Source organism: Falco rusticolus, chromosome 15, assembly GCF_015220075.1.
Source record: "Falco rusticolus isolate bFalRus1 chromosome 15, bFalRus1.pri, whole genome shotgun sequence".
Taxonomy (NCBI): domain Eukaryota; kingdom Metazoa; phylum Chordata; class Aves; order Falconiformes; family Falconidae; genus Falco; species Falco rusticolus.
Genome location: NC_051201.1, coordinates 19,988,639 through 20,013,843, shown reverse-complemented (window position 1 = coordinate 20,013,843; position 25,205 = coordinate 19,988,639). Strand labels below are relative to the sequence as shown.

Sequence of the window (25,205 nt, the reverse complement as noted above, 5' to 3'; positions counted from 1 at the left end):
GAGCAGTACAAGCCAGCATGTTTCTTCAAAAATAATGGAATTCAAGGGATTATGCTGGTTATAGCCACAACAGTATGACAGGAGAGAGGTTATCTTTAGATGACATTATCCTAGCTACTATTTTGTCATTTCAGAGTCCCAACACATTTTACTAAAGGAATATTTTATTTTAAACAGAGAGGAAACTTCCTTCTACAAAAAGGACGACGTAAATCAGCACATGTATTGGGAAGGAAAAAAAAGCCTGTATTTTTGGTTTGCCACAGAGTTGTTTGCAATGCAAAACTGCCTGTAATTTCAGCATACAAATGCAAGCCTGATTACTGTGTTTGAGGGAAAGCTATTTTCAACAATATGACCTCCTTGAATGATACAGTTTTAACCACATTATCTTTGTGGATCCCACATCTTTGTAAGGTGCTGTTGCTACCAAAATAGCTATGGTTAGTATGTTGGCTGCCTAACTGTACTTAGAGCACTGTGGGCTTTTTTTCCTATGTTAGTGGAGAAAACCACGTTATACAGCTAGGGAGTCTTATTCTAGGCTGGGTATCTACACGAAGAGAAGAAAAACCATGCTAAGAAAATCAATAAGGCTGTAACTTTTTAACCACAGCTATTTTTGCATAGCAAAGTGAACTGGATGTTAAAGTACTCTTTTCCAGTCTTGTTTTTAACATGTGAAATGTTTAACAGTGCGATGTATTATCCCAAGGGTGTCTGGCCTTACCAGTTTAAGAGATTAAACAGTGGAATAGACTTCTGAAGAAAACCCGCTGATACAGCACTAACAGAGATAAATTCAGAGTTAGTTCAGAGTTAAGATTAAATATAAAAAAAGGAAAGCATATCAAGGCATTTGAAGGCAGCCATGGCAACCATATAACTTCTCTGTCTTGCAATTACATTGTCATTTAAAACATTTTAGGTTTAGGTCTCAGTTCACATGAAATTGAGTTCTAAACATTATTTCTCTTTTCCAGAAAAAAATCACGTTTTCTCCTATGTCTTAACTCTCATTTCCTTGCGTTTATATGAAGGCAACCATAAGCAGCGTTTTCCACTGACTGATTTCCTGACAAGATCTTGCTTTATCTCCCATTTTGAAAGGAGAGGCTCTCTTCTTTTATTCTTAGGAATAGAGTTTAAAATAAGTGCATGCCAGTTCTTACTCGATTATTTTGCGTTTTGTTACAGGATTCATGCATCAGACATCAGTGTAGCTTAAAAATACTCTGACTGCTACATTCTTACTTAAATCTTTCCAAGCTGTTACAAGGCATATGAAATACAGGTCTAATTTAAACGTTTTTGCGCAACCATGTATCACAAATATAATACCTAGGTGAATCATGGGTATTTATTTACAGATTTAAAAATACATTTAGTAGTTGCCTTGTGAATGAAGTATACTGGTTGCCTAGAAAGCTTCAAACCTTGAGCAGTAAAGCTTTCACCATAGGATCTACTGTGGTTAGAAAAGGTTACTGTTAAAAATTATGCTTGCAATGCACAGCCATGATGTGGGGAGTACAACTACACAAATAAATTTGCATTTTTGGGACTGGAGTCTTGGGTCTTTAATGGAGGAGGAAGGTAAAAAAGAGAAAAGACCAATAAGTTAAGGCATTTTCATCGCTTGATAAGTGGGTAGGAGGAATCGCTGTGTATTGATTATGCTCCATGTCTGGTGCATTTAATTGGTATGTGTGATCATAACATTTGTTTATGCAGATAAATGTTTAAATATCTAAATTGTGGCCTGTGCTGCAGATTTAGAAGTACAGTGTACAGAAGTATGAACTGTGTGAAGGATGTATCTCAGTTTCTGAGGTAGATGTTAGTGAATTTATAGTCCATGAATTCTGAGCTTTCAAAGGATATTGATCTCATGTTTGTTGGACCGATGTTTCAGTTCTATATAACGTTAGTTCAGTGGTACCCTTGTGTCTATTCCTTATCAGCATTGTTCAGCACAGTAGTCTTGTCTGGAGAGCAAGACAAGCTTGAAAATGATTAAGGACTACTCATGCAAGAGTAAGAACAATGTTTAATGTATCCTTAAATGACAGTTTATTATCTTTATAGTCATTTTTTGCCATATTAATGAAATCTAACTGTGCTGCCAAGGACTGTGGGGAACCTAGTAAATGAAGGCTTATTTTTATTTTTGTGTAAATTCTTCCTTTGATAACTGAATATCTCACACAAAAGTATATAGGAATTCTTCTAGCAGTTGTATTTTAAAGAAAGAAATTCTTGCAGAATCAGAAAACTAAGACCCAGACATGTAAAACATGGTTTAAATAGCTCCAGTGTAATAAAATCCCTCTTAAATAAGAAACACCACCTTTAGAAATACTTGTGTTTCTGTAAGAAGCAAGGAAAAATGTGTTTCTTACAGGTTTCTTAAATACAAATAATTTCTGTTATGTTCTCCAATCAATGCAGTGAAAATACTGAGTTTATGTGAAAAAATTATGTGTTTATGTTATATATAATATTTTAGTTAGTTGATAATTATTTTTGTTCGCATGCCTTTACCTACAGTGTGTGTATGAACATTTATATTGTGTTGGTTGAGGCATCAGTTGAAAATAATGCTTGCTTAGCTTCTGAGCTTTGTGGTTTATTTTGTCTATGAGTGATCTGACATTACCTAGGAAAAGATGAGCTCTGGAGAACTACAGCTCAACTTCATAGTCTTACTAATTTTTAATGTGAAAAAAACACTGTGTTGCTACCAGTTCCGAGTTCCAAATTTGGTAATTATATTTGATGCTATAAATTATGAAATAAAATATTTTTATATAGGGATGTGTAAGTAGTGAAATTAAAACACAGTATTATTTTGCAAAAAGTTGTGTAAGAAAAGCATAATTTAGTACTTACAACTCTTCTGTGGATATTGGACTATTTTAGTATCAGCTAATGTAATAGATGTTTAATATATAATAAAACCTGGTAGGATTTATTTAGTAGTAAATTCAAGAGAAACATCTACCTATGAATACTCTATGAAATTTATTCTTGAAGGGCCTTTTTCAGAAGTTGACCTAGTGTCTGTTACATCACCTCTGTATCCTTCAGCCATAGTTGAAGCATACCTTATAAAAATAAGACAAGGAGCTGATATGGAAGTGTTACTGTATTGATTTAAGGAGCTTTTCAAATTACTAGTCTGGTCTAGTACATGCAATATTTGCTTGCTGTTCATTACACATTTCGCGGTGTGATCTGCCATCTAGTGTATATTCCCCAAAAGGAGCAAAACTGCAAAATCCTGATACTAGCTTCAACAGTCCACTTTGAGAGTTACTGAATTTTCTGAAACATTAGGTGCTCAGGAATGTACTGTGTATATACAGTAGAATGAAGAGACAAGGTTTACTTCTGGTTTTACTGACTTTATTTTAATATTTGCCATCTAGCACTCTATCCAATTACCCTTATTGTCTGTGGATATATAGCGATTCAAAAACTGTTTTCCCAGTAGTATGATATTTATGTCTCGGGTAATGTTGATACCTGCAGTGGCCTTTGTAAGAGTGCACACTTATGTTATATTCACAAAGAAGTTAAATTACAAAGAGTTTTCTGAGGGCTTCTAAATGCATCTGGCTGGGTAGGGAAAAATGTAATAATGTTAGCGATTTTGTAAGGAAGACTTACAGAATGCGTTTTGTAATGAAATAGAATATCCTTGTAATAAGCTGAATATGATAGCATTGACTTACTCTGCTTCTGTCATACAGACAGAGGTGCGATACCATGCATACAAGTAGAATGTTGCTTTAAAAGTGTGTTCTTCTGAAGAAAAAAAGGCTTCTGTATTTGGGGGCAAGGAAGTACTGTCAAAAATTTGAAAAACTAAGGCTAACAGTGCCACAGTGAGCAATTTCCTTTCCTTTCCTTAGTTGAATAATTCAAAATGCAGGAGCAAATTGTGCAGATGAGTTAACTTTCTCTAAGGCAACAAAAACTGGGGCGCATGGTTCTGTCCCCAAGTTGAGATTCAAGCAAAAGTAAAATTAAATAAATATTTTCTAAATTATGTTTCCGTAAGGGTTTTAAACATGTTTCTTTTCTGTGCTGAATCAGAGCCATAATGTGTCTTTTTCATTGGGTACTATGCTCAATGTGTTCAGGAAATAGCCATAACTTACAAATTTAGTCACCAATCCATGTCATGGATTTAACTTAAAAATTGTCATTTCGTGAGCATCCATTACAGGTCATGTATGAAACTGAATTCTAACAAACAAGGATAACGGTTTGAAGAAATTACATGTTGATATATTCAACCGTAGTGATGTTCTGCAGTAGTCTTAGGTTTCTGTTTAAAGGGGAAAGGATTTGCGATACCTCCCCACTTAACATCCACCTTAAAATCATTCTTGCTTTGAAAAGAACTCAACCTTCCGTCTAAAAGCCAGCATTTTTGTCTCAAGGGCAGCGCCAGTGTGTAAGTAATGTTAACCTAGAGCTTTTAGGTTAAAAACTTCTTAATTCATATGAGCTTCTGAAATAATACTGTTAAAAAGCATAAATTAAAAAGTTTTCAAAAATCTTTATTTTAAGAAAATGAAACCGGATCTTGACATTTTAAAAGGAATGTTTTATTGCTTAGTAAGCCTGATGTTCAAAACTACAACAAAAAGATAAATTTTAGCACTTCTTTAAGAATCTGGATTCATTACAGGAATGGATGTTACCTGTTTTGATAAGTAGTTGGGTATGTGAAGCTGTTGTTGACAACTTTGGTGTCTTTTTACAAAGTTGATTTTATTAACACCTGGTACTTTTATTTTCCTTCCTCATGCCATAAATCACATAAGGATGCGTCATTCTTTTTGATCAAAGGAAGAGGGAGAAATGAAGAAACTCACTGTATCCAAGCTCTTTGTGTTTCTGATATTTTTCTGTATTGTGTCAGTTTTCTAAATTAGCCTCACTTTTTAACAGTTTCAGGCGAAGTGGTGTAGAAGCAGCTTGTTTTGTAATCTGGCAGTCATCTAATCTGAAATGGGAACTATTCAAAGTACTTGTCAGACAAATATAACTTTCTCTTGATTCTAGTTGAGGAAAGGAAATGGCTTTTACAGTGAGGGAATGAAGGCTACTATGAAGGCAAACTTTAGAATCACTGTATGTGTTAGCAGCAGTTGAAGTTATAGAGCGTAAATGGAAAAGATGAAATAGTATCTCTTACAAAAATGCAATACACAATTCCATTTGAAAGTTAATGCCCTAGAAAACTGCAGATATTGCTTTTTTAATTAATTGGATGCATTAAGTGTAAACAGGGTAACTCAGAAACCTATTTGTATATGTATAAGCCAATTATAACACTACTCTTGTTGCATGTTAAGTTTTGTAAAAACTTAAGTTGACTCTTCTGTGTTTCTATAAACTCTGCTATGCCCATTAGGAGGCTTTTGTCACAGCTGGATGTGACTCTGTGGGCATCAGTTTTTATTGATCCAGGTTAGGTCTTTCATAATTATAGACTAAAGGTAGCTCTGACAAACCTCTTTGGAAGTCATATACTTTACCTCCTTACGATAAAATGAATATGACTTTTCCTTTAGAAGGAAGGTAGAGTTTCACCTGTACAGCATGCCAGCCCAGATAGGCACTGAGAACCGAGTATCTATAACTCACTGAAAAGTGAGTTTTACTATCGTATAAAGATCTATTATTTGCTTCTTAGAGCAAAGGCAAAAAGTGAATCATACAATTCACTATCACTCAACCAAATTGGTGTTATATACCTGTTCAGTGGATATTCATATAGACGTCACTCATACTCACAGTTTTTAAATGTTTATTAAGTATGTACGTGAATTTAGAATTATCTGACTAAAATTCCAGTTCGCTGAGATTTAAAAACGTTACCTTACAAAATTAGTTTTTATGGGAATTATAATAGAGTAATAGTAAGAGTGTGAAAGACCAAATTGTTCTGTTCATTAGAAAATCTGTCTGCAGAATTCTAATTTCGCAATATTTATTGGTAGTGGTGGTGTAAGTATTGTGTGTCACAGAAGGAGCTTAGCCTGACTGTTCAGATCCCAGATGGAACTTGAGCTGCTGGCAGTTTAAAAATTCTGTATTTGACTTACAAATTCCTGCAAATGTTGATGCAGAGAAATAATCATGGAACAAAAAGAAATCAGAAAACTGGAAAAATAGAGCTGATCTGAATATATTACCTTCCACTTCAGATAATGTTTTCTTGACACTGCTGATGTCTGACTAACAGTTTGAAATGTCAAAGAGAGTACAATATGACTTCTATAGCTAAGGACAGGATGCTATTTGTGCAAGTTACTAGTTTATAGAGCTCTTCAATGCATAGGAAGTCTTACTAAGACACAAAATACCAATTCTAATGTCAAATCCCTCAAAAATCGTTAGTATAATTTCTGTGGACATATGAAAAGAAGGAATTGATGAAACAGATTTCTGGAATACTGCTACATTGGCCCTTTAGCTATTCTTAACCTGCCTGCCTTTTAGTTTCAAAGCTTTGGGGGATGTAAGCTTTTGAAACACTGTGCTAGGATGTAAACGTTATATCAGTTTACAGAAAACATCATCTCCGCTACTATATGCAGTAGAAAAGAACCCTGCAAAGTGGATGTATTGAGGGATTTTGAAAGAATAAATGAAAGTGGTTTTGCTACAGTTCATTTACTACATAAAACAAAAACCAATGATGGTATCTATTTAGAAAAATAATACAGAATGTGGAATATAGCTTTGTAACATGATTCTAAGAGTGCTAAAACCAAGTCACCACAAACAAAATGCTTGTTTAAGGGTTTGGGATAATATCCACGGCAAATCTTTACATTAGTTTTCACCTGACATGCAGATTAAACTGACAGAACTAGCTTACAAATCATATAAATGTATCCCAAACCAAACTTGGGTTAGGCTATCATCTTCAACTGTTTAGTTTTACTTTCTCTGTAGATGACCTCAAGTCATTTCCATATAATTTTTCAGATGCCAGCTGCTAGTATTGATAAAGCACTGACTCAAGTAATTTGGCCTCCTCTCTGCCAGCCATGCAGAAACTGAACCAGGGAGAGCATTAATTCTTATGGGTGCATTTTGCTTGAGGATTCCCTGAGGCCTCTTTCCGTGAGAGACGTAATCCCATCTCTCATGTTGCCTTTTGAGGAAACAGGAGGAAGAAATACGCATTCAGTTTTGTCACATGAAAAAATAACACTCCAAGTGTTATTACTGTGGCTCTGGATGTACGTAGGCCTCCCTGTTGGGGGAAGTGTATATAGTGCTGTGTGTTTTGTCAGGGTGTAACACTGTGGGAGGAGGTAGACTGCAAAATACACAAAAGAGGGTTGAAAAGTCCTGAAAAAACATTTACACAGCAAGAAAGAGAGGCAGAAAGAAAGAGGTGTACAATGGACAGGAAGAAGGCATAGACAAATGAGCATTATGAATACACTTAGGGGAAAACGAACAAAAGGGGACGACTTGATAACAAGATAGGAAATTACAAATGAATGGTAAAGAATATAAACATGAGGGGAAAGAGTTCTTACGCACCTGGAAGGCTGCACCTGGAAGCAAGCAGTGGTTGTAGAATCCTTACCAAAAAGAAAAAAAAAAAAGTGTAATGCAAAATTATCAACAAAAATTCATTATAGGTCAGGGCATAAAAGCCTTTTAGCCTTATGCTTTGCCATGTTTGCTATCCACCTTGACATAACATGTACAAAACCCATCCAAAAATGTGCTGCCTGTCATGTGTGATCTCCTGCTTTTGTTGAGAACCTGTTCCCATAGCAACATTGCTATCGCATTATAGCCTAGGTACACAAGTATAGCAAATTAAATTTACATTTGTATGTGTGCACATACTTCTTTTTGTCTGAATAAACAGGCACACATAGTGTGTGGGTATTTGGGTGGCATACTGTATGTACCTTTTGGAGCCCAGGACACTTGGTTGAGATCTCTTCTCATCCAGAAATAGAGGTGTACTATATCTTCATGAAGAAATACATTTAAATAATACCACACCCCCTGAAGCCAGAAGACCTAGAACTGTAGATTAATTTCATAATTAGCTGTATATTCTGAAATTTTCAAAACATATTTTTGAAGCAAATAAATATTCTGTGGAAGTAGGTTATGTATCACAAACCTGAAATTCTGCCCATTTTAAAGATTTTCATTTAACTCGTGTATATGTAAGTTACATCTTGAGTTACAAATGTTGTGATAACCCAGTTTCAGCTTTGTACAGTTCTACATATTGGACTGCTTTAGTGGAAAGCTACACTGTTCTGTGATCACACCTTGTAAACATTATAATTACACTTTTTTCCAAATAATCTAATCAGGGTTCCCTCTATGGTAGGTATAGAAACCATTATCATTTCACCTGGCTGAGAGAGTTACATTAGGTATTTTGAAAGGTAATTACAGTGACTGGGTTATGGAGCTAGAATTCTAATGAGAGGTTTTAGTGTTACTGAGAATGCAAAATGTGTTTAACAATTCCTTGTCCAAATACTAGGGTGCAAAAACAGCAAGTGAGAAAATAATAAAATAAAATACACAGTAAGCTTAGAGTGCAAAAATGAATTTCATACCAGCTCTCTTCCTTCAGGTATTGGTGGGAAATATCATGGTAGTATGCAGTAGTAGGAACTGTAGGATGCTGCAGCCATCTCATACTTGAATTCACTTGAATACAGTGCAGCTGTAGTTCCACATCTTCTTCCAGCTCTTTCAAAAAGCTGAGTGTTTTCATGTAAGTATCGCAGCTGCCAGGAGCTAAGTCTCAGTTTTACCATGCAGAACAGAAGCTGTTTTTCAGCAGCTGCAGCAAAAACAGTGCATTATTTTCTCACAGGTGAATTTAGTGGAGTAATTAACTAATAATTATTGTGCCTTCTAGGTGATCTTATGTAACAGCTTTGGATGTGTTAAGTCCCATACTTCATACGGTACTTTGAAATATGTTGTGTATTACATTTGTAGAAGGATAGGGTAAAATTACAGAATCACAGAATGTGTGAATTTCTTCAGCCTTAAAGCTTTCTGCATCTGATCAGTGCTGAGTGTTACGATCGATAGCCATGATGCTAATACATATTTAGCAGATTAAGTGGCTCCCTGACTAGTACTCCTCTAACTCTTTTTCCCCATCATCAGTATCGTTTAAGGACCTGCACTGTCATAAAGAAAACTAGCAAGAATAAGAAACAACTGTCCTTTGCTTCGAGCTTTAGATGATGTGCTAACATTCTTTTGGTACGTACAGGCAATAGTAATAGATTGGTTTTATGTATCTGCTGAAGAGAAGACAACTTCTCTGTACTTTTGTAGCAGTTACAGTATAAGTTGGGTATAAGAATTTTTCTTTCATTGAAAGTAAACATTGTAACGGACTCTTAAAAGAACTGGTGCCTCTATTGATAGACACTTGTAAAAACCAAATTACATGAATAGCTGCTGCAGATAGTTTAGGTGTATGTGATGTAGCTTCATTTAGCTAGGGGAATGTAAATGTGTACAACACGTCACTTTTCTGGTTTTCTATTACTCTGATGTGTTTCCTGAAATGCAGTTTTAGGCTGTATCCAAACACTATGTTTCAGTGCTAGCCATAATAGCTGCTGATATATTATTACTCTGTAATTAAGTGCTTTTCTTTGAAGATAGGGAGATAATAACTTTTTCATTAATTTCCTTTTTGTAGAAAGAGTTATTACTTGATCCAAGAGAATTATGTGGGGGTGGGTGTATATATAAATTCATTTTCTTTAGCTGTTGACAAAGAAAGAGAAAAAATGAGATGGAACATAGAGGAAGAGGGAACTGACTGATGTGTTGCAAAACCTTCTCAAGGTAATTTATCAACATTTGTAAAAAATATGTAATTGTCAAGTATGGTATGGGACTTCTTCCTTAACAGGTTATTTCCAAGTAGGAGGAATACAATGAACTTACTTTTAGATTCATAAATCCAACAGAACTTTAGTTATTGCACTTGGGTCACAAATCGAAATATTTGAGGAACTACTATGCTAAATGTTAGCATAGATTTTAAAAAAGTAATATAGAGTAAAAAGCATGTCTAGTTTGAATTCTGCTTCTGTCTAGTGCCTTGTTTAAATGAAAAAAGATATGGCTGGCAGATTTTATTGGTGTGATACAGGAAACAGTCAATGTGGGGAATTACTCTCATCTTACTAGAATCTTTTCTGATTGCCCTGGGCAGCCAATACTTAGGAGACTGTAAACCACCTGATATGAATAAACTGGCCATTTTTTTAAGTCATTCTAAGTCCAAGCACATCAGGAGCCTTATAATGATGATTAAAATACATATAAAGCAAATAGTGCTACTTAATATATAGTTAAAAGAACCTACCAGACACTGTGAGGTACTAAGTTACCTGCTGTTTGCCATCTATGCGACATATCTTAGAGTGCAAGTGTCTCTTAACAAATGTGTACTAGTGGCTCAGAAAAAAAGGCTCAGGAGGTGTTTTCTTAACTTACCAGAGATGACTGACCAAATGTCCCTTTGTACCTGCATGAAGCAAAGGTATATTATTTTATTACATAAATTATTAGAAATAAATTACCCAGTCTTTTGAATAATTTCCTCAACCAATATAGAATCAACAAGTATATGTAAGTTGATTCTAGCAGTTCTTAAAGATATAGTTGTATGTCTGAGGCAACATTTCCATAGAATTCTCTTTATTTGCCCTGCACTAAGGGAGTCTATCCAGCTTTGATAGAAAAAAGTAAAACCAAAAAGCATGGATAATGCAGTATTGAGTATACCTTGTGGCTACACCTCAGTGTTTTCCAGTCCTCAGTTTCTAGGGACGTTAACATTTTAATCTGTACACATTTTTGAATGTAGCAACACTTGACTGATTAAAAACGTACCAAGGTTCTTAACCACAGCATATTGCAGTGGAAATCAGGCTTAGTAAGTAGTCTGCATGATGAATTCCTGGAACCAGGTAAAGTCTGCAGCATTAACTGAGAGATATTTTTTATTGCTTTTTTTTCTTTTATTCAAGTAGTGATGAAAATATAAAAGGTAGCGTATGTAATAATAATGTAGTAATAACTGATCCAAAGGTGCAGAACAGTATTTCTCATGCCAACTTTTTATGTAAACTTGCACAAATCACTTAACTCTCTACCCCTCCTTCACTTCGTCCAGCTGTGTATGATGATAATGCTACTTGAGTGTCTTATGACTGACTGCAAGTCAAAAATGAACAAACTGATGAAAACAAGTGGGGAGGGGGTCTCTGTTGACTCTAAAGGGAACAGGAGTTTGTGTACTATTATATAAATGCTAAATAGGCATCCAAATCTGATTATTTTCATTTACAATTTCCTACATGTGAAACTTGTAGCCTGCATCATCTACTTCTGTGTCTAGCTGCATTAAATACCTCTGAACTTGGGTTTAGTAAAGAGCAAGTTGCACAGATTCAGATCAGATAGGTTATCTTGAGATGTATACCTTGTATTGTATAACAATATTACCTTTCTAAAAGAAATTACATCCTACTGAATCCTAGAGAAGCATATTTAAGGCTTAGCAGGCTGTTTCTGCAGGGAGGTGCCTGCATCAAATCAGCCCTGAGCTGACAAGCATGTGTTGCTATAGCAATGGAGACTATTGACTGTTAGCGTGCTGCTCCAGCTATGTGAGAAATACAAGTTCTAAGATCTGTGATACACATTTTCATTTTTTAAAGCATGTGTCTTCTATACTTTTCCCTTAAAAATTTGATAGCAAGGAATCGTTTTTTTTCTTTCTAATATTTTCATTGGTTGCAAGTTCACTATGGCAAGCTTCAAACTTGCCTACAGAGCATATTTATGAACAAAACTACTGAATAAAAGCAGCACAGTGTTTTACAGGTTGCAGGTTTATCGATGCTTCTATTAAACACTGGAAGCTTATATACTATTTAATGTACACTTTTAATACAATACTTTGTATAACTGACGTTAAAAGGCAGCAAAATTGGCTTTTATGTTAATGATGCTTGGTGTCAAAGGAAAACAAATATCATGCGTGTAAGCTGTGTTAACTGTCTATGTGCAGTGGCCTATTTCAAGTTAGATTATTTGTCCTTCACCATTTGCAGGTCATAAATAATTCTCTGCTAAATGACAAAATAGGACTTGAGTGTTTGTAAGACATGAAAATTACCATAATGTAAATGAGACACACACTTTTTATTTTTTCACCCTGCCAGTGTTGCTGGACATATCTGGAAAGGCAGAGAGATTTGGACTCTAAACAATATCTGTTCCCTAAAAATTGATGTAAATGCTCTTTGAGCATTAGAATGCATTCTTTCTTAAACATTGTCCTTGAAGGTTTATGCTAAAGGGAAAAAATGGATGGCTTTATGGATAGCTTTTGGTGTCTGATTATCACAATCCCTTTTACATCCAACAGTCTGCTGCAAATTGGATTTTGGTGGACAGTATTGCTTCGTAGGCATTTCTGCAAGACAGATTTTCTTGATTCTGTGCAATGCTTGGCTCTTTGCAGTCTCAGAAATATATACTCCATTGTTCGCTCTGATAATAAGATTAAACGCTTGTTATTTTTGTCTTTCCTTGCTCTGTTCTTTTCCGATTTCATGACTACTCATTTCGCAAATGGTATAGAATTCTTTCATTGTATACGTATGAATCTCACCACACGCTTACTTCCCCACATGTGATCGTAGTACAAAGAGCACCCACAAATAAAACATCTGCCTGTGCGTGCCCCCGTGAAAGGCCCAAGAGTTCTCACCAGAGCTGTATTTGTATTAACCTCACTTCCCATCATAAATCTTTGACACGTGAGTTAAAGATCAATTTTCCACATGTGTTTTCAGGGATTGCTTTGTAAACCATCCAGTACAAAGGCCGTAATTAAATTAGTTGCCATGAGCTTGCTATCAAAGCTAATCCAGGACAACTGAAGTTTGTAAACAAGGGGGTTTTTGTTGAACATTAATGAAAAAATACGGTGATTAAATGTGGAACTTTGGAGCAATTGCCACAGGTTTTATATTGCTGTAGTGTAAAGCAGATGGTATACAGTAATTTCATTGTCTGAGAAGATAATTTTTGATGTGGGCTTACACTTAAGATACACAATGACTAAAGACAGCATTACTCCCCCCCCCCCCCCCCCCCAGATTAACTATACTGTGCAATTACTATAGAAATTAATGATTTTCTAGATTTCCTTTAGAGCATTCTTTTAACAATTTTTATGCAAAAATAATATATTCTTATATCTCAGAGGGCTTTACCACAGTGCACTAATAATGACTAAAAATACTGTGGTATCTCTTAGTGACAGAAATTTGCTTTCATACTACAAAATTATAATTTAATTGAAGAAATTATTTTAAAATTACATTTTCTGCTTTCAATGTATAAACTACTAATTTGGATATTTCTGTGGCTTTGTAAATAAAAGAAAGTTTCCTTTCTGATTTAAAATGTTCATAAATATTTTTTGTCTCAGAATTTGGCAGTGTTTTAATCAGGCATTCCAGAGTATTTGCTTAATAGACAAGTTAACTGCATGGTGTGGAGAACTGACATCTTCCAGATGCAAAAATTCTTGTAGGAACCTCTTTTAATTAATTAAACATTATTTTTTTCTTTTACCTAGTATTGGTATATAATGCTATTCCTTAGGAGTACAATTTTTCTGAAGGTGAGCCTAGCCTGTATCTGATAAATTTTATGTAGTGTTTTGAATTTGAGTTCAGAGAGAGATCCAGGTGTTTTTCGCTCAAGTCACTCTCAGATGCTTTACTAGTCATTTTTTATCTTTTGGGACTTTGCTGAGGGTGGCAGGAGGAGCAGGTTGAATTTTTTTCAGAACAAATTATTTTTTATCTTAACATGAAGAGAAGATTTTGATCATTAGTCAGCCTTAGGAGTTCTATGTTAACTTTTAGAGTAAATTAGAACATTCTTAAAAGTGAGCATGTTCACCGTAACAGTGAAAAAAATATGATATATAGTTTTCCTGTCTTAGTGTCAACTGAAGAAGATAATGGAAAATACTTAAATATGGAAAACAATTTGTAAAGCAAAGTAGCAAGCATCAATCTTTGTAAATACATTCTTATCTGTACGTTCAACCTGTCTTAATCATTGCATTAGCTATGCCAAATCATCTTCTAGCTGGCAGTTGCATGAGGAAAAATTAGGCAGTCTGAAAAGGAATACCTTGGTTTCCATGGAGCTGCTCTAGTCTTTATGGACATGTTGGTAGGTTAGAATCGTACTGTAGGTAGAAAAAGCAGCTCTGAAATAAGTGGGGAGCAGAAGTGTTGTGTAAAACGATTGAACAATACCTGATATTTAGTATTAGGCACATCACAGGTAAATACTTCTACAAGAATCAAGTTACTGTCAGATCACTTTTGTCAGGTAGATAAATATTTCTTTCTTCTTAACCTCTCTGGATTTTATTTGTGAAGAGTCAAAGACATTGTATATTATTAGCAACATAGAAATAAAACATCAGGAACTCCTCAGCTGTCATGTTCTATTTTGTAGTTTTGTGGTCAGTTGGTGCTATATTGTGCCCCATTATTTCTGAGCTGCCATCAGGTGCAGGGTAAGAAAGTTTCCATCAGCTCATGGGCTCATATACCTGATTCTAACAATTCTGAATGAAAGAACAGGAATAGAATACCTTAATCTAGGCTCCTCTTGGGCTAAGTATCTTAGTGAGTGATTTTTCTATTAAAGACACCACCTTTCCCCCAAAATCCCAACTGACAAAAAATACTGTCAAGCTCAGTAACAACACAATTGATGGACAATTTGATTTTTAAAAAAAAGTAAAGAAAGAAACAAACTTTTCTGTAATAGAGAATCACCATTTTTATAGTGGAGTATGAAAATTAGCAGTATTCCCGTTAGCTTTGCAGATTTCAAGATGCCAGTTCTTGGTGGTCAATGTTCTTTGTCAAAAGGCAACTGTGTCTGACTGGACATCCAAATCAATTGACCACTTCGGCCAACATACATGCACCTAACTATTTGAGCTAATTGAGCCTCCCCCCATAAATCTAATTATAAATATAAACAATATCATCAAGGGCTTATTAAGACCGTAATTACTAGTTTTGGAAACATCTATAATGAAACCTTGCCATTCTAGAAGTGCAATCTAAATCCACAAGGTAATTTTAAAGCATCACCTAATAAGTCTCTGGAATTAATTAGTCCTTTCAGGCAGAAGTTTTGCCAGAAATGGAGAATTCAGTAACAAATTGTAATACGTGCTTTCTACTATACTTGGCCTGTAATTTCAGTGACCAGAACTGACAGTAAAGCTAATGAGACTTCTAAACGTAGTCAGCTCAGATTTGAATTTTGTGTAGAAGGAGAAAAGCATAAACACAGAAATTCAGAATCGATTGTGACTGCTTAAAAACGCAGTCATTGGTCACAGGTATAAACACAGTCTGTCCAAACAGCAAGCCTTGGTGCTTTTGTTGCTCTAGAATCATGCAGACACACAGCTATCTTCCCTTCTATAGCTGTGCAGTGTTCGGATTCAAACACTGCTATTTTCTTAGGATAACTTTTTAGCAGTAAAAAATTCACTTGCCAGCTCTTGGGTAGTTCTAACGCCTGTATGAACTAAGAAGCAAAGTTGCATTTCTTGCCTTGTCCACTGAAAGCTTATATTACAATATGTGACTCGTAAATTACATTACAAATTAATATGAGTAGTAATTAGTTGGAACAATTACGCAAAAGTGGCTGCAATAATGCTGCTTGTACAAAGCAATCTTACATTAGGGAAGATGACAATTTGTTACTGCTGTTCTAAGAGAGAAGTGTGATTTTCAAAGCTCCGCCCCACATTCATAGGAAGAACTCCCTGATATGATCTAAGTCATTGTTGCCACCTCAAGACTCGCCCTTGCTATAGTGCTTATTTCAACCCTCTTCATCAGAGCTAGAGGTTTTCCACCTTGCGTTGTTACAGCTCTTTTTAACACAGGAAAAGCCATGTCCATTTTTCCACCTTTAGTTTTATTTTCTGCATTGACCCTTCTCATTTTTGCTTGTCTTTCAACTATAAGCCCTTCATATTCTCTCCCATTTTATGTAATCTGTAGCACAACAGTACTTGTTGGTCTGCCATAAAATATGAATGTCTTTAAATTCAACTGTAGCAGAATTGTACATCTTTGTGATTCCTGTATAGTAACTGACAACTACAAGCTAGGTTTGGAACTTGCTTTGGGAGCTGGTTCATCGTCTTTCAGTAAAATTTTGCTTATTAAATTTAAAGAGAAGAGGAAGTGGGAGTAAAGACAGGTTTGCATCAAGAATGTGGCACTTCTATTCAGCCTTGAAATAACCCTGTGAAGTAAGAGTGCTTAGGAAGTAAAAAGTGGAACAAGTAATTGAATACAGAAATAAAGAGCAAGGAAAATTTTTCAAGTGATTCAGTACCTTCCTCTGTTCTGAAGTTTGCCCACCCACTCCTACATACCACCTCCTGTGGTGCAGGACATTTTAATGCAATGTGGGAGGTTAGCATACAAAGTCCTACTGACTGCATTTGTGCATAGCTTCCCACACACCTTTTGAAGTAGGGTCCGTTATTTAGAAAAATTAACAAGTTTTATAGCTATATCCCAAACTACAAATGCGGTGGGTTGAAAATTACCTGTTACCTCCATTTTGAATTACTTGGTGTTGCATAATTTTTAACTTTGTTACTGAGAGAAGTTTGTGCACCTACCACAAGCAGTCAGTAACATGGAGAAGGGTGGTATTGTGCTGAGGACTGGAAAGCCACATGCTGCATCTTGAAACAGGTACCTTGCAAAGGATGCTGCCCAGTGAAGTTAAACACGCTCTGATGCTGATTCACTGCTTGCATTGATGACACACAGAGCTTAAGGGAAAACAGTGATTTCTTTGTAACTGCTTCATAACAGTGATACAGTAAAGATGACATAAGTCAACACCAAAGAGGTAATTAACAGCTTATCAGTAAAACTTAGTGACAAGTCTCATCAGCTTTCAAGGACATGCATGCTTTTGACTGTTTCAGTCAGTTTTCTGCCTTACAGGAAGCTAACATACTCTGCTCTTTGCTGAACCAGCCAGAGCTTTCCAGTCTGTTTTGCTTTAATAGGTTCCTGGTTCACAACTGGAGCTCAAGACTGTTACATTAAAGCAGATGGAATGTAAGGTCAGGTCTAAACCCTACGCTTTTATTATTTATCACAGCTTGACTAATTTCATCAGATAAAATATGGCATTTCCTGTTTTCAACCTGCCACTTCACTGTAAAAGAGTATTTTATGGGTCATGTGTTTGTATATTTCTGAGAAGTCAATCTGAGCCAGCCCATACCTTCTACTGATTAGTGAAGCCAGACAAATCACTTTAATTTCTTAATTTACTAATTAGAGTACAAGAAATAGAAACAAACAACAAATGGTAGCAAATTAAATTTTCTTCTATTGGTCTGAAACATTCAGGAAAAATAGACTGAACATACATTTAGCATTTACAAAAACATTTCTGAAAGGAATAAACCTATAGTATCTTACTCAATTCCATTAATGTAACTTGCTTAAGGGCCTGATGCTAAATACTTATTCCCAAGAGCAGCCCCACATTAAGTCTTTTTCAGACTTTTTCCAATAGATCAAGGCTTTGATCCCAAATTCTGGCTGCTTCATTGCACAGGAATATTGTTATGTTAAACCTTAAGAAGTATTACAAAAACTGTATCTTGCTGAAAAACTAAATACATTTGTGATCTACCTCAGAAGGACTGGGGGTGGAGTGTCTTGGCAACGGTATTCTTGTGCACCTCACTGTTCTGTGCTTTTGAAAAAAACCAAACATGTTGCTACTACTTTGTCATACTTGGACATGTGTCTGACAGGTGTCGTTACCACCTTGAAAAAACAGAATAATTTTATGGATTAACAAAACTTGGGAATTTTTTTTTTTAGAAATAGATTAGGTAAAACTATCTCCAACTTTTACTATGGGTCAAATTTCCTCACCTAACCTCTATGGGATTTAATCTCAAAACATACACATTTTGCAAGTTGAATCCTTGTAGATTACTAATAAACATATGAAGTACAGGTGATAAAACTTGTCTTTTATTCTATTGTTAAGCTGCAACAGAGAAAACTCCTCTAAATTAGGAGGTAATCCTTTTTTAGAGATGTATACTACTGTCATGTATGTTTATGCCCTTGTCTCAGATGTGGTCATACATCAGCGATCATCCTCAGAAAGTTAATAATAAAGACAGCTGAACAAGGAATATAACATGATGACCTTGGATTTGTCGCACAGGCTGGTCTGAACTGGGAGATGAAATAAACTGTGGTCTGTGCTCTTAAAATGGAAGATATTAAAAAATTGGCAAAATACACTGAGGCATGTGGCCCTTAGGTGAGTCTCAACTCCTCAGCTAGGAATGTGAGACATCTTCAGAGCTGAAACCTAGAGACTAGAGCTAGGCAAATTAGCCACCATGAATACTAAAGGTCTCTGGAATGTGGAAGTCACACACAGTTCAGCGCCTTGTATTAAAATTAGTTTTAGCTAGGTGGAGATAGCAAACATTATACCTCATTAAGTTTCTCTTTCTCCACATGTAAATCCAGATTCTTTGGTGCTTCTCACAGGAAAGATGCTCTTAAGATACACAGTCTATACAAGTATCTTGTGCAGATATTTGATAACTTCAGGATTCCCAGACAGCTGCAGTCTTTACTGTTCAGCAGTCCAAGATCAGCCACTGCTGGCCAAGGCTTTCTAGGCAAGAACCCAGGGAGCTTTAAATTAGCACTTGCTAAGCAGATTTTGATGGAGGATAGTCAAATACCAGTAATGCAGTCCAGCTAGCTACTTGTTTTTAACTCATCTCCTCCAGAGTCACATTTTTCCTTCTGCTTTGATGAAATAGATTTTAACAACAAACACAAATACATCATAGCCTGACAGACATCATTCTACCAACCTAGCCTCCCACTTCCTCCTGCTGCCTTTCTGACATTTCAGTTATTTCTTTTCTGATTTCTTGACACCCTTAAGCTCTGAGCTAAATTCTGTCTTTGTATTGGCATGCCTGCTAGGAAAACATGGGTTTCTTAAAATTTCATTTGCCATTATTGAAGCATTTGGTCTCTCTCCAAAAAGAAACTGTGCATAACATTTCATTGTTATCGATTTGCTTCTGTCTGTGTGGAAGATTTTCATGTAGCATTTGGCTTTGAAAGGTTTATTTGAGCTTAAGGTGCTGAAATTTTGCTAACTATTTGAGCAGGGGAAAAAAGCTTGGGCTCAGTGACAACAGCTGGGTCAGAAAGGCTTGAATCAAAGGCAGGAAGATGAGTGTTTGGGTCACTAGATTAGGAGCCAAAACTAGACTGAGAGATTTTTAATGGAATGTTTTCTGTTTATGTCCTATATTTTATCATATTTTAGTTTTTTTCTTTGTGGTATCATAGTCTGGCATAGAAGTGCAAATAGACATAATAGAAATGCAGAAAATGTGAAGTGACATATACTGCAATATTTACCAGTGGACGAAAAATCAAGGATGCATTATCTTCACATGGGATTAACTGCTTTGAAATTTAGAGTTAGTTCAGCAAGATAAATTCACTAACAAGGAATGTGTTATGCAAAAAATATGTTCATTTACACGCTACATTTTTCTCAAGTACTCTTTCTTCTATCAGTGTAACATGCCTGCATTGCCCTTGCTCATTAGTGAATGATTGTTCTGTAGACTGAAGGTGGTTTTAATGACAAAAGCACTAGCTTTGAAGTTAGAGGTACACAATTAGATACTGCCTAAGGGAATGTGAACAAGTTACCTGTGTTTGTCTCAAACAGGGACAACAGTACTGCCTTCATCTACAAATATGGCAAGAGCTCAAGACTGAAGCAGGTACAACAGAAGCAAGGATTTCACATATGTACCAGTTTATTACATTCTTTATCATTTTACCCTCACTAAAACTTCTTTTAACACTCCACTACACAATTTTACCTTCTAAAGATCCTTCCAAACACCTGAACTCTGTAAAGCAGGGTGACTAATCCATGTTTTGCAACCTACAGGTACATGTTTCAGTTTGGTCTGGGAAAATATTCCCCAGCCATGTTGATAGGCAGGGATCCCTTATTACTGCCCCTTGCCAGCCTTGTCTCCCAGATCTGTTTTGAGATTCCACCGTCATCTTTAATCTGCTCTGGTCATGGTAGTTTAAGTATTTATTGACATTTCCTATATTCTATCTTGCCTTTTTTTATTCAGATACAAAGAATCTGCTAACACAGTTAAAATAACAGTAGTGTTCCTGGCTCATCTTAAACTGCTTAGACCAATACTAGAATCCTTTGACTACCTCAGACAAAGCAGTTTCAAAAATAATAATAGTGCTGAAAATACTTAGCCTGTAGGCACAGTAGTTTCATACAGCTGAATGTACCATCTGGCTTGGTGACTGTAGATACTTACACTTTACTAAGTAAGGTAACATTTTTAGTTACACGTGCAATTGCAGATTGGTCAATAATTCTGCCTTCCCAGGAAGGTTACTAGGTGTGAGTCAGTGGTTACAAGCAAATGGAAAACTTTGAAGTACAAGATTCATCCATTGTTCAGCAGTGCACTAAGAAAACAGACCGAGAAGCATTTACAGCATTTTTTTAAAGGCATGATCAGTTTTGTACATCATAGCACCATACACTGAGTATATTTATACATCCATTCGATGTAGCTGTTAGAGAAGAGTGTGTCCAAGTGACAGGTTACAGACCTGTAAAATTCAGCAGTGTAGATCCATGCTTCATTGTTGGTGCATAGCCATAACACTTAATACTCAAAATTCTGACAGCAATGTCCAATTTATGCTTTACTCTGAGCAGGTAGAGGGGAGTGGATATATAATTCATGCCTCAAATTCTTATACTCAGTTTGAATCAAGCTGAAGTTTCTTGCTTTTTGTGTCAGAACGAACAATTTTTGCTTTACTGTTTAAAGTTCCTCCAAAAACAGAATCTCTATATGGACCATTGCTTCAGGACAGGAAACATTTTGTGGATATCAAACTTAGGTCTTCGTTTCCCAGTAATCCTGGATTTCTCAGGTGCAGTTAACACAGATGCCATTCAACATTACCAAACAAACCTCTAACTTAGATACTACTGCCATCTACTGCATTTTTTAATATAAATCAGAAAAGTATGCATCAACTCACACCATAAAAGTCACGGTTCTTGTCAGGTTTATGAGGATCCTTCATGTCGTCATTCAACCAGCCCACCTGTACAGCAAAACTATAAAATAAAAAGTATTCAAAGTTTTGGAGAAGAAAAATCACAATGTGTCTGAACCAGGAAAACCAAAATACCCAAGTATTTGTGTAGTTGTATTCATTAAGTCTCCCATAATTAAAAGCACCTTCCAATCAGTTCTAGCTGCTCAAATACAAGTTGGAAAAAACCCCAAACCCTATAGATGTGAAACACAGCCAAGATTAATGCCTTCAGATTATCTGAGGTTCATAACTCTCTAATGCTACCGATTCATGACACAATGTCTACCAGTACAAAAGATGTAAGTCTACACTAACGTATTTCTCTCCCAGGAACTGAGGTTTTTGTGTTATTGAATGTGGCTCATATCCAGGATTTGTCTTGGAATAAATGACAGTAGAACAAACCAGCTGTTAAGTCTTTTAATTCAGTTCCCCAGGAACTGATGTTTTGTTTCAGTATATGAATGAGATTTCTGCAGGGCATGAGGCACTTTAGACTTAGCTTAGTTCCTCCAATATTTATAAAGCATTCTGCACACTCCTACATCACTCCTTTCTAATGGAGAATGGGCAGGTTGAAGTAGAAAGACAGTGCCTCATATTTGTCATTAAAATATATAGGATTAAAGTCAGGTAAATAACTTTCCTTGATGCTATCCTGCTAGGGAATGTTTTTCTTCTACCTTCGCTTTCACTGTCACGACTAAACCTTGCCATTCCTTGCCACGACTTTGCACTGGAGTATTTGTTGGGACGCTCCTCCCTCTGGTGGGGACTTGATTAGTTGTGCTGCAAAGCCAGAGCCAAAGTCTGCATGAAACAGTTCCATTCATCTTTTTATAAAGTCGTTTACAATCCTATGGCTGTTTCCCAGAAGTGAAGTAAATACCGATTTTGATAACAAAAAGAGTCCTGCCGCACAGAATTTTAACCCAAGCAGCACTGTATCCCAGGAGGGAAGCTATGATTTTAGATACTGTTGCCAATGTTTAAATTCCAGACTTCCCAAGTATTTCCAGACAAAGCAAATGTAAGCTTTCTAAAAATTTCCATGTGAAATTGATGAAGCAGTTACAGCCTCGAGGTCATGACATCACTGGGTATGATAATTCTTCCTTATCAAAAAACCATTATCTTTCTAAGCCCTCATGTTTAAAACAGAAGATTTAAGTGAACACACACAAAAAGCTCAAAAGCTATCGACCACTGAGAATATCCCATTTTCTTTTGTTACAAATTCATAATTGGTAAGCAAGCTTTACAATTGCATGAAGCTGGGGGAAGAATGGTAGATCAGCGTGATTTTTCAGTGGTTAAGACCGAGTATACTAGCACATTCTAAAGCATTGTACAAACATTGACCAAATTTAAGTAGCCCTGGAATTAACAGAAAAAGTAAAACTGATGGTCAAGTTCTGCTCAAGGCAATGCAGTAAATTACCAGGCAGACAGGATTACAACTGCTTTGAAAATTACTAGACGTAACATCTTACACTTTCTCCCCCCAGGCTTTGATTACAGATAGAAATCAAGGATTACTTTGATTTGGCTTTACTGTTCAAAACAGTTAATTTTTGTCTTGGATAGCTATCGGATTCATGCCTTCAGAGGGTACAGCTGACCTTTGATGTTTACCACTTCTGAGTGGATAAAACCTGTTTGCCTGGAAAGTTTGTATCTTTGGACCTCCAGTGCATTAGTTACCTCCATATTCATGTTTGACGAAGAGTAGCTTGCTGTCAAGGTATTAATCAAGGCAGAATAAGAAATGGAAGTAGCCAAGCATTAAAAAATAATAATAATAAAATAAATATCTCTTAGGCACAATCACATTGGCTCAACCGTATTAGTTGCATCGCAGGAGTGGGCAGTTCAATAGTGGTTGTGAAGCCTGGGTGAGAAAGTGACTGGCTTTAACACTTTCTCCACTGAGGCAGCCAGTCTTTGGTACATGTGAGAGGAATGATGTTGAAGTGTAATGGGTAGGAAAACTAACTAATTTTTGGTTCTTTTATCAACACATACCAAAAGACATTCGAGATGTGGTCAGATATTGTTAAGGGATGATGGGGGCAGGGTGGGGCATGTTTTATGGTTTTGGGTTTTCTTGTTTGGCTTGCTTTTTTAAATTCAGTTGTCAAACACTAGCAAAATCATCCAGTGTTTTTCACTACTAGTAAGGCTCAATGCTGTACACACAAATGCAAACTAGCTCTGTCAGATGGCCTTGTTTTGTAAAAGCCTAGATTTCCAAGTTGTTCGAGTTACAGTAGTCAAACTCCGGCTGATATATAGTGTGTAACATCCGACTTCCTCACATGCATTAATTCCATCAAAACTAATAGTCATTGCATAAGTTGGGCTGTTGAAGAATCATCAGTAAAACAGTTTCTAGTTTGGATTGCTTTGTCAAAGGCATAAAGATGTATTTCCTATTTGCATTTTTAATCTACTGAACTGACTCAAGTTTTCAAATGTCATTAGGGACTTCATGTTACTGCTGTTCATCTAATTTTAGCTTACTGTACTTTTCCAATTTATGTAACACAAGTACAAAGGTTCATTAGTTCACCAGCTACTCTGTAACAACTTACAAAGCTACAGAAGTATTTTATTTATAATTTGGCTTTTCAGTATCCTAATATTTAAAATTATCTGCCGCTTTCCAGATTTTCAGCAGTACCTCTTTAACAGCCCTGCTAACATGCTATACAGTCAAAACCTAAATTAAAGAATTTGCTCCGCTATACAGAGGTCATTATAGAAATAACAGATTATTGTCTATGATTGTTAGCTGAGAGTGACAGTGAGACACATCAAGCACCTTTAAGTGCTGTATATACATACATACATATATATACACCAGAACATGCAAGCAGTACTGGTATATATAACTGAATAGAACCTGCAAAAGTGCTGGAAGTATGAATGAGATACTACTATTGCTTCCAAATCTGCTGAGGTGGGGAGAGTAACTCAAGCTATTTGAGAACTAATCCCTAAAACCTGAAAGTACCTTCCTAAGCAATTTCACACAAAATTAGTGATCACCTGTTACACAAGAAGGAAAAAGAGTTCAGGTTTGGGACATTCTGCTCGGATGCTGCACTTTTTAGAACAAAAAGCTGGCAAGCAGCATCAATATAGACAAACATAAGATCAATGTTCAGAGTAAAACACTGCATATTCTTTTCTTGAATTTCCTGGGCTCATGATACGTTCTGCTTTTGCCTGAAGAATGCCAATTTGGGAACTGAACATTCCACTTAACTCTCATTTGTTGATCTGAATAACCACAAAATAAATTAGTCTTCAAACAGTCTATTAAGCTAGAACTTTGGAGGAAAACTATTTCAAGCAAAAGAGAAAGTCAACATAATTTCTAAAAACTATAATTCCATCATGAAAGCAAGCACTTAAGATAGCACAGCAAAACAGCATCAGGCAATATGCAACTATAACTTTGTTATATGTCGTATGTATGTTGTAACCCGCACTAGTGCCAGCGTTACGTCAACATTCTAGCATTACACAGGTCATCAGCCTTTCACATGGCTTAGCATCGCTCTAGCCAGGCCTCATTATCATTCTGTCCCCCCTTCCCTGTGCTCTCAGCCTTCCTAGATTCATCTGAGAACTGGCCCAGTGCTTCAGTGCAGGACTTCCCCAGGTTTAATAGGGAGCTGGAGGAAGGCCAAATTCCCCTTTCTCCTGCAGTCACATGGGGTCAATGAACCTTGAGGAGGGCATGAACAAGTACTGTACTGGGACGAGATGTGTGATTAACAGGGATCTAAGGCACAGAGAGGAGTA

General features: G+C 36.1%; 1 long non-coding RNA gene across 1 annotated transcript in view; it reads left to right on the top strand.

Moving 5' to 3' along the window:
* LOC119157823 overlaps positions 1–25,205 on the top strand; it is a 63,391-nt gene that overhangs the window by 6,648 nt on the left and 31,538 nt on the right. The window lies entirely within an intron of this gene.